General features: G+C 37.5%; 1 protein-coding gene and 1 long non-coding RNA gene across 2 annotated transcripts in view; one reads left to right on the forward strand and one right to left on the reverse strand.

The window, feature by feature from the left end:
• Nucleotides 1-12,091, forward strand: part of LOC128250128 (uncharacterized) — a 51,547-nt gene extending 39,456 nt beyond the window's left edge. Inside the window, exon 3 of the long non-coding RNA XR_008266251.2 lies at nucleotides 12,009-12,091. This is a non-coding gene — a long non-coding RNA (uncharacterized LOC128250128). The remainder of the gene's footprint in view (nucleotides 1-12,008) is intronic.
• The window catches only part of LOC106873102 (rab-like protein 2A), a 143,569-nt gene that overhangs the window by 112,564 nt on the left and 15,818 nt on the right, over nucleotides 1-15,187 (reverse strand). The window lies entirely within an intron of this gene.

The raw sequence follows: 15,187 nt of genomic DNA on the forward strand, positions 1-15,187 counted from the left end.
ATAATATGTACATACATATATATATATATATATATATAGTTATATATGTATGTATATATATATATATAATATATATATATATATTATATATTATATATATGTATATATATATATATATATATATATATATTATATATATATATATATATATAATATATATACATATATATATATATATATATATATATATATATATAATATATATATATATATATATATATATATATACATATATATATTATATATATATATATATATATATATATATATATATACATACATATATATATATATATATATATATATATATATACATACATATATATATATATATATATATATATATACATACATATATATATATATATATATATATATATATATATATATATATACATACATATATATATATATATATATATATATATATATATACATACATATATATATATATATATATATATATATATACATACATATATATATATATACATACATATATATATATATATATATATATATATACATACATATATATATATATATATATATATATATATATATACATACATATATATATATATATATATATATATATACATACATATATATATATATATATATATATATATATATATATATATACATACATATATATATATATATATATATATATATATACATATATATATATATATATATATATATATAATATACATATATATATATATATATATATATATATATATATATATACATACATATATATATATATATATATATATATACATACATATATATATATATATATATATATATATAATATATATATATATATATATATATATATATATATATATACATATATATATACATATATATATATATATATATATACATATATATATATATGTGGGTACAGGACATCAAAAAACGTAGACGCAATGAGAAAACGAAAACGTAAAAACAAAAACATAGAAAGCGAACTTTTTTCAAACAAAGAAAAAAGCTTATATATATTATATGTATACATTTACACACACACAGAAACAAAATACATGTTCATATAGATATATACAAGGTGCGATGGGTAAATTGTCGCCAATTTATATTTTTAATTTCATGCATGCGCAGTGCTTGTTTTTCATTTTGTCAACTGCACAGTATAGTAAGGTCAGTTGGACACTGTCAATGAGAAAAACAGCACCAAGACACAATTCACTCTGTCAGAAATTTGAAAACAATATGCTGTACTGCTTGGCATTCATGCTGAAAGCTCCAATATGTGCTGAGGCCGGAAATAACTCTTGCAGTTAATAATGTTCTCGCTGCAGAAATTTATTAACTGCAGAGTTATTTCCAGCCTCAGTGTGCCAGATTGAGGACATTTGAAAAGATACACTGAATGTAATTTGCAAAACTTTACACGTGCTCCCTTTCGGGTGAACGTTCTGTGTCTAGTTCTGGAAATTATATTTTATAAATCGACAGACTACGCTGATGATCCTGCAGATATGTGCTTGTGTAAATATTAACAGGTGAAACCATTGGTACGTAGGTTAATCGTTTTTTTTATTTCGTATATTTTCATTTGTCTTGCCCTTTTACAGTCTGGTGCCTCGCTGAAATTTTTTTCTTGAGAGCATATTCTTCGTGGTTAGGTGATAACAGCACCATCCGAGCGAGATCACTGCCAGAGCAGCTAAAGCACCATTTGAGTGTGATCGTTACCAGCGTCGCCTTACTGGCACTTATACCAATGGCACGTGAACAAAACATTCGTGCGAGGCCATTGCCAGTACCGCCAGACAAGCCCTCGTGCCGGTGACATGTAAAAGCACCCACTACACTCTCAGCTACTGGGAAAGGCTGAAACAGCTAAGACTCTACTCACTGGAGTGAAGGCAGGAGAGGAGTACAGTAATATACATTTGGAAGATGCTGGAAGGAATTGTGCCAAATTTTGGCATTGACAGCTACACAAATGCCAGAACGGGTTGACACTGCACAGTGGCAAAGATCCCAGCAATGCCATCGCACTTCAGAACCAGTTATTGCAACAGCCTGAATTTCAGGGGCCCCACAGCTTTTTAATATTCTCCACAAAGTAGATGTAGGTGTTTTCAAATCAAAACTGGTCCTCTTCCTGTCGAGAATCCCAGATGAACCTACCTCACAGCAAGAGGTGCAAATGAGGGTAGCAACATCAAACTCCCTTATTTACCAAATGCCATATATTAGAGGAGGTTCTCGATAACAGTGTAGCAAAACGGCGGTGCCCCAGCATGGCCACAGCTCCAAGCTGAAACTATAAAAAAAAAAACGATATATATATATGTTCATATAATGATATCTCCACAATGTATTGGTGAGATAAAACATGTAATTGTTACCAAAATAGCAACAATTCGTCCGCAAAGGTCTATAGTAGACTCCTTATGGATCGCTCTCCTTGGTTATATATCAAAAATTTAAATAAGAGTTTTGACGCTAATATCCATTTATATTGAAGTTTATTACCTATGCCAACATTTCTGTATAAGGTTATATTCAACTCTCAATTCAAGTTAAATAAGTAAATTACCTTACACATCTTCAGGGTAAAAAGTAAAAAGTAAACACCAAAAAAAATTTATAATCTCTAAGTCTGATTCATATTCAAATTCTTCCTTATATAAAAGTCCGTCTAAGGGAGAAAACCCTCATAATATTATAAATTATAAACAATCAAGTATTACAAATTATTGATTCCTGGTAATAAATTCTAAACTAATGGAAATCTATACTATATTATCTCTAGAAACTTTAGTAAATCATCATCATCATCATCATCATCGTTTAACGTCTGCCTTCCATGCTAGCATGGGTTGGACGATTTGACTGAGGATTGGTGAAACCGGATGGCAACACCAGGCTCCAGTCTAATTTGGCAGAGTTTCTACAGCTGGATGCCCTTCCTAACGCCAACCACTCAGAGAGTGTAGTGGGTGCTTTTACGTGTCACCCGCACGAAAACGGCCACGCTCGAAATGGTGTCTTTTATGTGCCACCCGCACAAGCCAGTCCAGGGGCACTGGCAACGATTTCACTCGAAAATCCTACGGGAGCCAGTCAGGCGGTACTGGCAACGGCCACGATCAAAATGGTGCATCTCATGTGCCACCCGTACAAGAGCCAGTCCAGGGGCACTGGCAACGATCTTACTTGGCTTGCCGGGTCTTCTCACGCACAGCACATTTCCAAAGGTCTCGGTCAGTAGTCATCGCCTCGGTGAGGCCCAATGTACGAAGGTCTTGCCTCACCACCTCAGCCCAGGTCTTCCTGGGCCTACCTCTTCCACGGGTTCCCTCAACTGTTAGGGTGTGGCACTTTTTCACGCAGCTATCCTCATCCATTCTCACCACATGTCCATACCAGCGCAATCGTCTCTCTTGCACACCACAACTGATGCTTCTAATGTTCAGCTTTTCTCTCAAGATACTTACACTCTGACGGGTATTCACATTGACATTACACATCCAACGGAGCATACTGGCTTCATTCCTTGCGAGCTTACGTATGTCCTCAGCAGTTACAGCCCATGTTTCACTGCCATGTAGCATGGCTGTTCGTACGCATGCGTCATACAGTCTGCCTTTTACTCTGAGTGAGAGTCCCTTTGTCGCCAGCAGGGGTAAGAGCTCTCTAAACTTTGCCCAGGCTATTCTTATTCTAGCAGCTACACTTTCAGCGCACCCACCCCCACTACTAACTTGGTCGCCCAGATAGCGGAAGCTATCGACTACCTCTAGTTTTTCACCCTGGAATGAGATAGAAGTTGTTTCCTGTTTGTTTACAGTCTTTATTGCACCTGAACATCTGCCACAAACAAAAACTAACTTGCTAGTTAACCTGCCTTTGATGTTGCTGCACCTCTTATGTGTCCATAGCTTGCACCGGTTACATCTTATAGAGTTACTACCTACTCCTTTTCTACATACTGAGCAGGGCCATCTACCTGAAGGGGTTTGTGTTTTATCTACCTTCCTACTTATTAGGATTTTGGTTTTAGCTAGGTTGACTCTAAGGCCCTTCAATTCTAGACCTTGCTTCCACACCTGAAACTTCTCCTCTAGTTCTGATAGTGACTCCGCAATTAGGGCAAGGTCATCAGCATAGAGGAGCTCCCAGGGGCAACCTGTCTTGAACTCCTCTGTGATTGCCTGGAGGACTATGATAAATAAGAGGGGGCTGAGGATATAACCTTGGTGGACCCCTACCTCTACCCGGAATTCATTGCTGTATTCATTTCCCACCCTCACCTTACTGGCAGCATCTCTGTACATGGCTCGCACAGCTCTCACTAACGATTCTTCTATCCCAAGTTTCCTCATTGACCACCAGATAAGGGATCGGGGGACCCTGTCAAAGGCTTTCTCCATGTCAACGAAAGCCAGGTACAGAGGTTTATCCTTAGCTAGGTATTTCTCCTGCAGCTGTCTCACTAGAAATAAGGCATCAGTAGTGCTTTTACCTGGCACAAACCCAAACTGCATCTCATCTAAATTGATTCGCTCCCTAATTAGTTGGGCTATGACCCTCTCTGTAATTTTCATAACCTGATCTAACAGCTTGATGCCTCTGTAATTATTTGTATCTAAAGCGTCACCTTTACCTTTGTAGCAGTTGACTATGATGCTGCTACACCAGTCATTGGGTATGACTCCTTCGTGTATCACCTGGTTCGTAATGCGGGTGACTAGGCTATAGCCAACACTGCCAGATATTTTGAGCATCTCTGCAGTGATTCCTGATGGGCCGGGGGCTTTCCCGGTCTTCATACTCTTAATTGCTTTATCTACCCTGGTACTATCAACTCGGATAGCTGGTCCCTCTATTGGGTCGACATACGGCAGGCTCTCTTCCTCCCATTCATTCTCTTTATTAAGCAATCTATCGTAGTGGCATCTCCAGACCTCTTTCTTTGCAGCCTCATTTAGTGCAAGCGTACCATCATCCATGCGAACACATTTCTCCCCTACAACATCACTATTCTCTCTCCTACACTGTCTTGCAACACGAAATACCTCGAGTCTTTGGTCCTCACGGCGCAGAACATTGGCAAATCTTTTCTTATCTGCTTCCCCTCTGGCTAAATAAACCTGTCGCCTAGCCTCCCTTCTGGCACATTGGTACAATTCCCTGCTACCACCGTTCTTCCAGTCCTTCCAAGCCTGTTTCTTTTGTCTAATAGCCCTGTCTACCTCCTTGTTCCACCACCACGTTACTCTGGGTCGGGAGGGGACCTTACACCACCCACAAATCTGGTCGGTGGCTTTCAACAGGTTGTCCCGCAGAAATCTCCAATTGTCTTCCACGTTGTATGATGCTATATCCCCTTCTATTTCGTTAAATGCTTCAAGTAACTTGTCTCTAAGTCTCTGTCCATTTGCAGGGTCTTTAAGCTTCCACACCCTTCTCCTCCAAGCCGGTCTAATTCTGGGCACCCATTTTGCCTTGATCCCAAAGTCGCTAACTACTAATCTATGTTGTGGGGTACATTCTTCGCCAGGGTAGGTTTTGGCATTTATAAGCCGCCCTCTTTCCCTATTTCTGGCGAGGATGTAGTCGATTTGGCTAGAGTGTCTGCCGGAGCGGTAGGTGACTAGGTGACTGGCAGGTTTCCTGAAGTTGGTATTGCAGACCATAAGATCGGTTGCATCACAGAACTCCAGCAGTCTGGTTCCCTCCTCGTTGCGGGAACCGAAGCCATAGCCTCCATGTATGCCATGGAAGCCTCCAGCACGACGTCCGACATGACCATTGAAGTCTCCAGCCACAAAGAGAAGGTCCCTGTCACTCGTCGACGAGGTAGTTTGCAAGAGGGTGTCATAGAATTGGTCTTTCAGACCATCTGGTAGCCCCGGTTGAGGTGCATAGGCTGAGATGACAGTAGCTAATCTATGATGAAGCACTAGTCTAATCTTAAGTACTCTGTCACTTACTCTAACGACCTCGATTACCTTATCCACCCATTTCTCCGCTAACAAATATACAATTTTATTATTAGTGATAAATTATACATTAATATACCCTTTAACCTTAATATTATATTATAATACCCAATCATACTGAAATTTATAATTTATTTAAACCAGAAAAATGTATGTCTAAGAAAATGGCTACATCTGAAAGCATTGCATGTGAGTTTATTTATTAACTTACCCTTAGAGAATAATATAAAAAATAATTCTAGATTACACAGCTAGCAATATCTCTTACCTTTGTCATAAGGGAAAGATCTTCCAATAATTGACCATTCTTACAAATATTGCTTTTTTTGTTCCTTCAGTTCCCAAATGAATTTACTAAGACTAGTACTCGCTATTTTACTTCTATCTCTAAAACTACTATAATGGTTCGATATTCGTTTACAAATTTGTCCCGAAGAACAACCCACGTATATGCTAACATCTATTTGAGTCGTTACCTTACATTGATAAACTACATTCTTCAATCTCACATTTGGGCCTTCAAACTTCAATCTTCTGGGGTTAACCTCTGTTACTGTAATCATAGTACGATTATTATTATTATTATTATTATTATTATTATTATTATTATTTATATCAGGGTTCTCATCACTATCCTCCCCAATTCCCTTTGATTTAAGTATTTTAAAATTATGAGCTGCAATTATTTGGGCTAAGTTCTTAGTGTTTGAGAAACCAAACCTAATGCTATGTGTATTAATAATTTTACAATAGTGTGAATTCTTTAGGAAATATCTACTTATCACCTCTCTAAACTGTGCAATCAAATTAGATTTAACATTTCTACCAAAAGGGACTATGAACCATATATTATCATCTTTAGTGTTATCACAGTCATTAGTATAATTCTTAAAAGATTTTAAATTACCTATGTTACATTTATGAATATCTCTGGGTTTATTTTCCTTATTTCCTCTTAGCTTATTCTTATTATTCTTATAATTCATATCTGTCTTAATGTTGTTACGATCAGGTTCAACATAGTAAACCTTCTCTTTGTATCCTGCCCTATTTAATGCCGAAGTATAGAATTGAGCTTCATTATCAAAAATCCTATCATTTGCAGATAACTTAGAAAGTCTTAATGAAATATTTCTTACTAAATTATCGATAATTTTTCTAGGATGATTACTCCACTTACTGATATATTTCAGGTTAGTGGAAGATTTATGATATGGTCTATATGTCTCATTTTTAATATCTAATGTCACATCTAAGACATTAGCTAAAGAAATATCGTCTTCATAAATGATATTCATCCCCATTCTACAAAAAAATCTAGCCAATCTACCTTTAATTCTCTGTAATTGTTGGTTGGAGCTATTCCTAATATATAGAAGGCAGTCATCCCTATATAGACCCCCCCCCCCCACTAATCATAGGAAATTGATCATCCAATTCATAAAAAATAAAAGAACCCACCATATCAGCTATTTGTGCTGAGTCAGAACTACCCATGGGGACATTGAAAGCATCCGGTGTATCCTTACATATCCATACTTTATCATTAAAACTAATAAAGGACTTCCTAGCAGCTAATATCACTTTAATTTCTCCTCTAGTAAGCCCTGCCTTATTATGAAAAAACCATATATATATATATATATATATATATATATATATACATAAATATATACATAGTTATACTTAATTAGATAAAGTCATTATTTAATAATTTATCAGTGGCCAGCATACCAACAAGACCATATTGGTTAATTTATATTTAAGTATAATTATAAAAATATAATTATAATAAAGGGTACAGAAATGACAATGCCTGTATACTAGAAAAGGACATCAAATGGATTACAAACCCCTTAAGTTATTACTCCATATACCACAAGGTTGTATGCAAGGAAAATGGACAGAATGGATTTATAAAAATATTGTATATACCAATGTATATACACACATATGTGTATGTGTATACATATATGTGTGTGTGTGTGTGTGTGTGTGTGTGTTTATATATATATATATATATATATATACATATATATATATATATATATACTAGCAGAGATACCCAGCATTGCCTGTGTTATATGCAATGGAAGAATTAGAATTTTGTTATATTTTCTCTAATGAACTGGAATACCTATGATTCGAATTTCATCAAAATTGCAGATGAAGAATTTTAATGAGGGTTCTTTCTCTCTTTACACACATCATCATCATCATCATCGTTTAACGTCTGCTTTCCATGCTAGCATGGGTTGGACGATTTGACTGAGGACTGGTGAACCGGATGGCTATACCAGGCTCCAATCTGATTTGGCAGAGTTTCTACAGCTGGATGCCCTTCCTAACGCCAACCACTCCGAGAGTGTAGTGGGTGCTTTTACATGCCACCGGCACGAAGGCCAGTCAGGTAGTACTGGCAATGGCCACGCTCAAAATGGTGTATTTTACATACCACCTGCACAAGAGCCAGTCCAGTGGCACTGGCAACGATCTCGCTCAAATGTCTCTACACGTGCCACCAGCACAAGTGCCATCACGATTTCGCTTTCGCTTACCCCAACAGGTCTTTGCAAGCCAAGTTTCGTGTCCAATGAAGGAGACGACATTGCCATGGGTGCCAGTCGTTGAATTTAGTTCGATTTCGATTTCACTTGCCTCAACAGGTCATCACAAGCGGAGTTTACTGTCCAATGAAGGAGAGGTATGCATAAGTGGGCTGGCTACACACCTGGCATAGGCCTTGGATTTAGGTCTCACTTGGCTTGCCGGGTCTTCTAACGCACAGCATATTTCCAAATGTCTCGGTCAGAAGTCATCGCCTCAGTGAGGCCCAATGTTTGAAGGTCGTGCCTCACCACCTCATTCCAGATCTTCCTGGGCCTACCTCTTCCACAGGTTCCCTCAAATGCTAGAGTGTGGCACTTTTTCACGCAGCTATCCTCATCCATTCTAGCCACATGACCATACCAGCGCAATCGTCTCTCTTGCACACCACAACTGATGCTTCTTAGGTTCAACTTTTCTCTCAAGGTACTTACACTCTGTCTAGTATGCACACTAACATTACACATCCATCGGAGCATACTGGCTTCATTCCTTGCGAGCCTACGCATCTCTTCGGCAGTCATGGTCCATGTTTCACTGCCATGAAGCATGGTTGTTTGTACACATGCGTCATACAGTCTGCCTTTTACTCTGAGAGAGAGACCCTTTGTCACCAGCAGAGGTAAGAGCTCTCTGAACTTTGCCCAGGCTATTCTTATTCTAGCAGCTACACTTTCAGTGCACCCTCCCCCAGTACTAACTTGGTCACCTACATAGCGGAAACTATCAACCACTTCTAGTTTTTCTCCCTGGAGTGTGGCAGAAGTTGTGTTCTGCACATTTACAGTGTTTATAGCTCCTGAATATCTGTTATAAACAAAAACTAACTTCCTAGTTAACCTTCCTTTGATATTGCTGCACCTCTTATGTGTCCATAGCTTGCACTGGGTGCATCTTATAGAGTTTCTACCTACGCCTTTTCTACAGATCAAGCAGGGTCATCTACCTGAAGGGGTTTGTGTTTTTTCTACCTTTCTACTTATTAGGACTTTGGTTTTAGCTAGGTTGACTCTAAGGTCCTTCGATTCTAGTCCTTGCTTCCATACCTGAAACTTCTCTAGTTCTGATAGTAACTCAGCAATTAGTGCAAGGTCATCAGCATAGAGGAGCTTCCGGGGGCATCCTGTCTTGAATTCCTCTGTTATAGCCTGGAGGACTATGATAAATAGGAGGGGGCTGAGGACAGAACTTTGGTGGACCCCTACCTCCACCCGGAATTCTTCACTGTACTCATTGCCAACCCTCACCTTACTGACAGCGTCTCTGTACATGGCTCGCACAGCTCTCACTAACCATTCTTCTATCCCTAGTTTCCTTATTGACCACCAGATGAGGGATCGGGGGACCCTGTTGAAGGCTTTCTCCATGTCAACGAAAGCCAGGTACAGAGGTTTATCCTTGGCTAGATATTTCTCCTGAAGCTGTCTTACCAGAAAGATAGCATCAGTGGTGCTTTTCCCAGGCACGAACCCAAACTGCATCTCATCTAAACTGACTCGCTCCCTAAGTAGTTGAGCAACCCTAACAAAAATTCTAATCATGACATATTTATTCCATACTACTCATCTTTATGCCTAGATTCCAAAATCCAAATCTTATAAAACTTATTGAAAGGTTTTTGCTCCTGAAAAATGGAGCATATGGAGCTCAAAATGTTAAGACCCCTACTAGGGGTGGGGGTCTGAAAGTCAACCAGAAAAGTTGAATTGTTGGGAATCTTTTTTAACTTGGGTCTTATATCTTTGTTCAAATTTCTTTGAAATCAGAAATATATGAATGTTCACTGGGTTTGTACATTATTCATATTTTTTCCGTCCAAATCATTTTCAAGACTGCGGAATAAATGATATTCAGATGGTGCAATGTCCGGTGAATATGGTGTGTAGGGCATCGTTTCCCATTCAAACTGCTCCAGCCTTTGGAATGTCATCCTCACTGTATGTAACCGAGCATTATCCTGATGGAAGAACACCTCTCATCTTGAAACCAAAGATGGTCGTTCTTCTAGCGCTAACTTAAGCTGCTGACAGTAGATCTCCTTTTATTATCATTTGGTTTGGGTTTAAAAGTTCGAAGTGGATTAAACCTTTCATATCTCACCAAACAGATAACAACACCTTACATGGGTGAAGACCTTCTTTAGCTTGGGATGCCAGTGTTTCTCCTTTCTCTACTCACTGTCTTTGGCGCTTGACATATTTATAGAGAACCCATTTCTTGTCACCAGTCACTATTTAGTTAAAAAAAAGGGTTCATTCGTGAGATGTGACAGCAAAGAAGAGCACACATTCACTCTCTGCGCACAATTAGACTTGGAAAGTTTGTGAGGAGCCCATTGACCCAATTTGCTGACTTTTCCAATGGCATGCAGGTGTCAAATGGTTGAATGACCAAATCCAAGCTTCTCTCCTAGTTCCTCAACAGTTATGATGGGATTTTGTTCCACCAGGGTTTGCAGGACGTCCTCATTAAGCTCTACAGATCTTTCAGGATGAGGCTCGTCTTTTCGGCTGTAGTTTCCAACTCGGAATTTCTGGAACCACCGTTGACACTGGCTTATGCTTATTGTCCAATCCCCATATACTGCATTAATATTCCTCGCACTTTCTGTTGTGCTGTTGCCTGTATTGAACTCATAAAACAAAATATGCCAAATATGGTCCTTTGTCACTTCCATTATAGCTTTGAAAAAATAATTGATAAAATCGAACTGCACTCTTTAAAACTTGCACTAAGAATAAGTACAAGGAAAAATTACTATCTGCTTTTATAGCAAGTTGATGCAGGTAGTTTATCCTGTCCCCCCTCCAACTTTTAGTTCATGCAATTGAAAAAAACCGCATTATTTATGGGATGATCCAATATATATATTGCACATACACACACACATATATATATATAACCTCCCAATCATATTGTTTCTGGTTCATTCCTACTGCATGGCTCATTGTCTTCTACTACAGCTCAAGGCATATACTGTGAGTAGAATAAATAGACAAGAGACTGAAAGGTTATCATATGTATATATAAAGTACACACACATAAATGGATATAAAAGGAGGTGGGTAAAGGGGAGGGGTTGAAGGAGGTGAGGGGGTGACTGGAAGTGGAGGTGGGGGAAAGTGGTGGGAAGGTGGGGCAACTGGGAGAGGTGAAAGAGGTGGAGAGGCCAAGGCAGGGTGCAGATAGAGAACATGGAAGAAGAGAAGTGACATAGGAGGAGAAAGTGGAGGGAGAGGAAGAGAAGAAGAGTGATGAAGGATGTGGTGATAGAGGAAGTGGTGACGGCGGGAGAGGAGGAGGGAAGAGGAAAAGTTCATTCCAGCAAGTTTTAAACTTGACATACAAAGGGACATAACTGCGTATTTTCATAATGTGAAAATATTCAGCCTATTTTTCCACTTACAGGTACAAGCGTAGCTGTATGGTATAAGTTTGCTGCCCAGCCACAAGATTCCAGGTTCAGTCTCACTGCATAGCAACTTGGGCAAGTGTCTTCTACTATAGCTTCAGGCTGACCAAAGCCTTGTGAGTGAATTTGAGAGACAGAACTTGAAAGAAGCCAGTCATGTATGTATATATCTATGTATGTGTGTCTTTGTTCCTCACCACTTAACAAATGGGGTTCCCGGTAACTTAGTAATTTGGCAAAAGAGACCAATTGAACAAGTGCCAAGTTTTACAAAAAATAATAAGTACTGGGGTTGGTAAGTTTGACTAAAATTCTTCAAGGTGGTACCTCAGTATAGCGACAATCCAATGACTGAAAAAAGTAAAATATAAAACGATTATCCATGGTTAATTCTTACTAATCCACCTCCCTTTTCCTATCAACCCACCACACACCATTACATAAATATGAAGAACAGCTCAACAAAAAGATGATTCTAAATCAACTGAAATGTAATGAAACAAAAGTCAATCATCACCATCTCAAAGCAAAACCAACCACTGAAGAATAAGCCTTATGTAGAAAATTAAGTCGGTATAGATTATAGTTTTGACATGAAAAAAATACACTTTGATATGGAAGTGATATTCTTTCTGAAAACTCTCATGCTGATCCACAATAAGATCTTCATTGCTCTTAGTCTTAGTGTTGTAGAGAATATTTGGGAGAACTTAAAATTCTTGCCATCCTTTTTCCTTCATTTTTCATCAAATTAAATAGTAATGAACTTATTGTATACAGAACTCAGATGCACAACTCATCAGAAAAAGCAAGAAGAGCTGCATGAACAGTACACAGAATATGCACAGGAAGTGAACAGTGAATAAGCCTTTACAGAAAAAGCTAAAAGTGAAACGTTGGAAGTGTGTAGCTTTTTGAAAGTGGTGAGGTGATGGGTAAAATTCTTGAAGCTTTGTACTTTCTGTTTTTTCTCCATGGATTACCAAGAAAAAAAATTTGAAAAAAAGTAAAAAATTAATTTGGTGTGGAGAGGGAGAAAATTAAAATATTGAGAACGTGTTCTGTGGGTGAAATCCTAATCTCCGGTATCGCAAACATAAGAATCAGAAAAAAAAATAAGGTGGGAGACGGAAAAGTCACCTCAGATATGCTAGAAAGAAGAGGTAAAGGATGGGATTTCTGGGAAAACTTCCTTTTAAGTTTATATCAAAGATCAGGTTTTTAAATATGCTCATCACAAACACAAATTACACAACAGAAAAAGATCATTTCAATTGGATTTGAGCTGCAAATTTGCACATGCACACTGCAATAATTAGCATAATTCACACAGAAGTTTTACCTAGAGTGTGTGTATGCATGTGTGTTTGTCAAAGGAAGTTATTGTATGGCAGTTTTTCATTTGAAGAAGCAAAGTTGTCAACTCAACATATATGGAATCATATGGTTGTTTGTTAATTTCTGTAAAATTGTTTTATTTTCTGTATGTTTGAAGAGAGCAGAAATTGAAAGAGAGGATAAAGTGAAAAGGCAACATTTGCTTTGAAGTGAGAGGAGAAAGTAAGACAGAGGAGAAAGTAAAACAGAGGAGAAAGGAAAACAGAGGAGAAAGGAAAACAGAGGAGAAAGGAAAACAGAGGAGAAAGTGTAAGATGTGCATGTGTATGAAATGAACATGTGTGTGTGTGTGAGAGAGAGATAGAGAGAGAGTGAGTGAAGGTGTGTGTTGTGATGTATGAAATTTTTTGCATGTATGTGCAAGTGGCACTCACTCACTCTCTCTCACACACATTATCTTTGATATGCACGTACATAAATTGGCAGAGGTAAAGAATACACACACCACCTGTTTTTGGCGTAACCCTAACCCTAAACATTGAGAGTGCGTATTCTTGACCTTCGCCCATAAATACATATACATACATCTTTTTTGTGTGTGAGAGTGAGAGAGAGAGAGAGAGTGAGGCTGTATTTCTTCATTACCTATAGAAAAATTGATGTCTTTTCATGAAATTTTTTTGGTTGTGGCTTATTTTAATACAATATTTGCGTTCATTTTCATAAATGTTTATCTGAGTAGAATTCTACACATGTGTGAAACATCGGACAAAAGTGATACATTATAAGCAAATCAAAATATTGTCCAAAAATGAACTCAAAATTGTGCGACCCAACCTAGTTGCCGAGGTTATTTTAGTTGTAAAAAAGAGTTGTTGAGTCAAAAACATAGTTTATTTGGTAGATAGATAATAAGTAGCTTTCTTTAGTATAACACACACACATGACTAATTCGGAGAAACATTACTTTCATTATTCACACATCGTCACTCTTGTAATGGAATATTTTGTAATTTTAGTTCAAATTGAAAGTGTGAAACTATTTTCATTTTGTAATGAAACTTGGTCGTTGTAGAGAAGTGTATTAGAAATAACTATAGCTGGTTATTGAGATAATGTAGAAAATTTATAAATGAAAATAAAGTTTATTTGACATGTGCAATTGATTTGATTGTTCTGGAAGGTAGCGAGGTGACAATCATTAGCATGCAGGGCAAAATGCTTGAGCGGTATTTTGCCTGTCTTTACATTCTGAGTTCAAATGCCGCTGGGATCAACTTTGCCTTTCATCCTTTCGATAAATTAAGTACCACTGAGGCACTGGGGTCAATGTAATCGACTAGTCCCCTCCCCTGAAATTTCAGGCCTTGTGCCTATAGTAGAAAGGATTTGATTGTTCTGGTCTTAACATCAGATGGTAAGAATAGAAGTCATTTGATGACACCCTTTTGTTTGTAATTGGTTATCTTGTTGCAGGTTCAATCCAAGGAATATTGAAATACTACCCATCTTGTCCATTCCACAGAATAAGATTATACTGGAGAGCACCATAAGGATGAGTCTGTGAAACACGTTTAAGGTTGTTATCTTGAACACAAATGAGAATATCATGATTTTCAATAGGATCGCCAACCACAAGGATAGCTACTTCATTAAATGTGGGCTCATTAAAACAGCGTAAAATGTTCTTTACTATGGTTTACTATAGACATAATGAACACAGAAACACACACACACACACTCATAGAATTGATAATATTGAAAACGGCAAAACGTACACACACAAAGTTCAAGCGAAACGAAATGTGGTCAATATAGGTGCAAAACATACTTTCTG

Source organism: Octopus bimaculoides, chromosome 19 (assembly GCF_046866305.1).
Source record: "Octopus bimaculoides isolate indiv1 chromosome 19, ASM4686630v1, whole genome shotgun sequence".
In the NCBI taxonomy this organism is placed as follows: domain Eukaryota; kingdom Metazoa; phylum Mollusca; class Cephalopoda; order Octopoda; family Octopodidae; genus Octopus; species Octopus bimaculoides.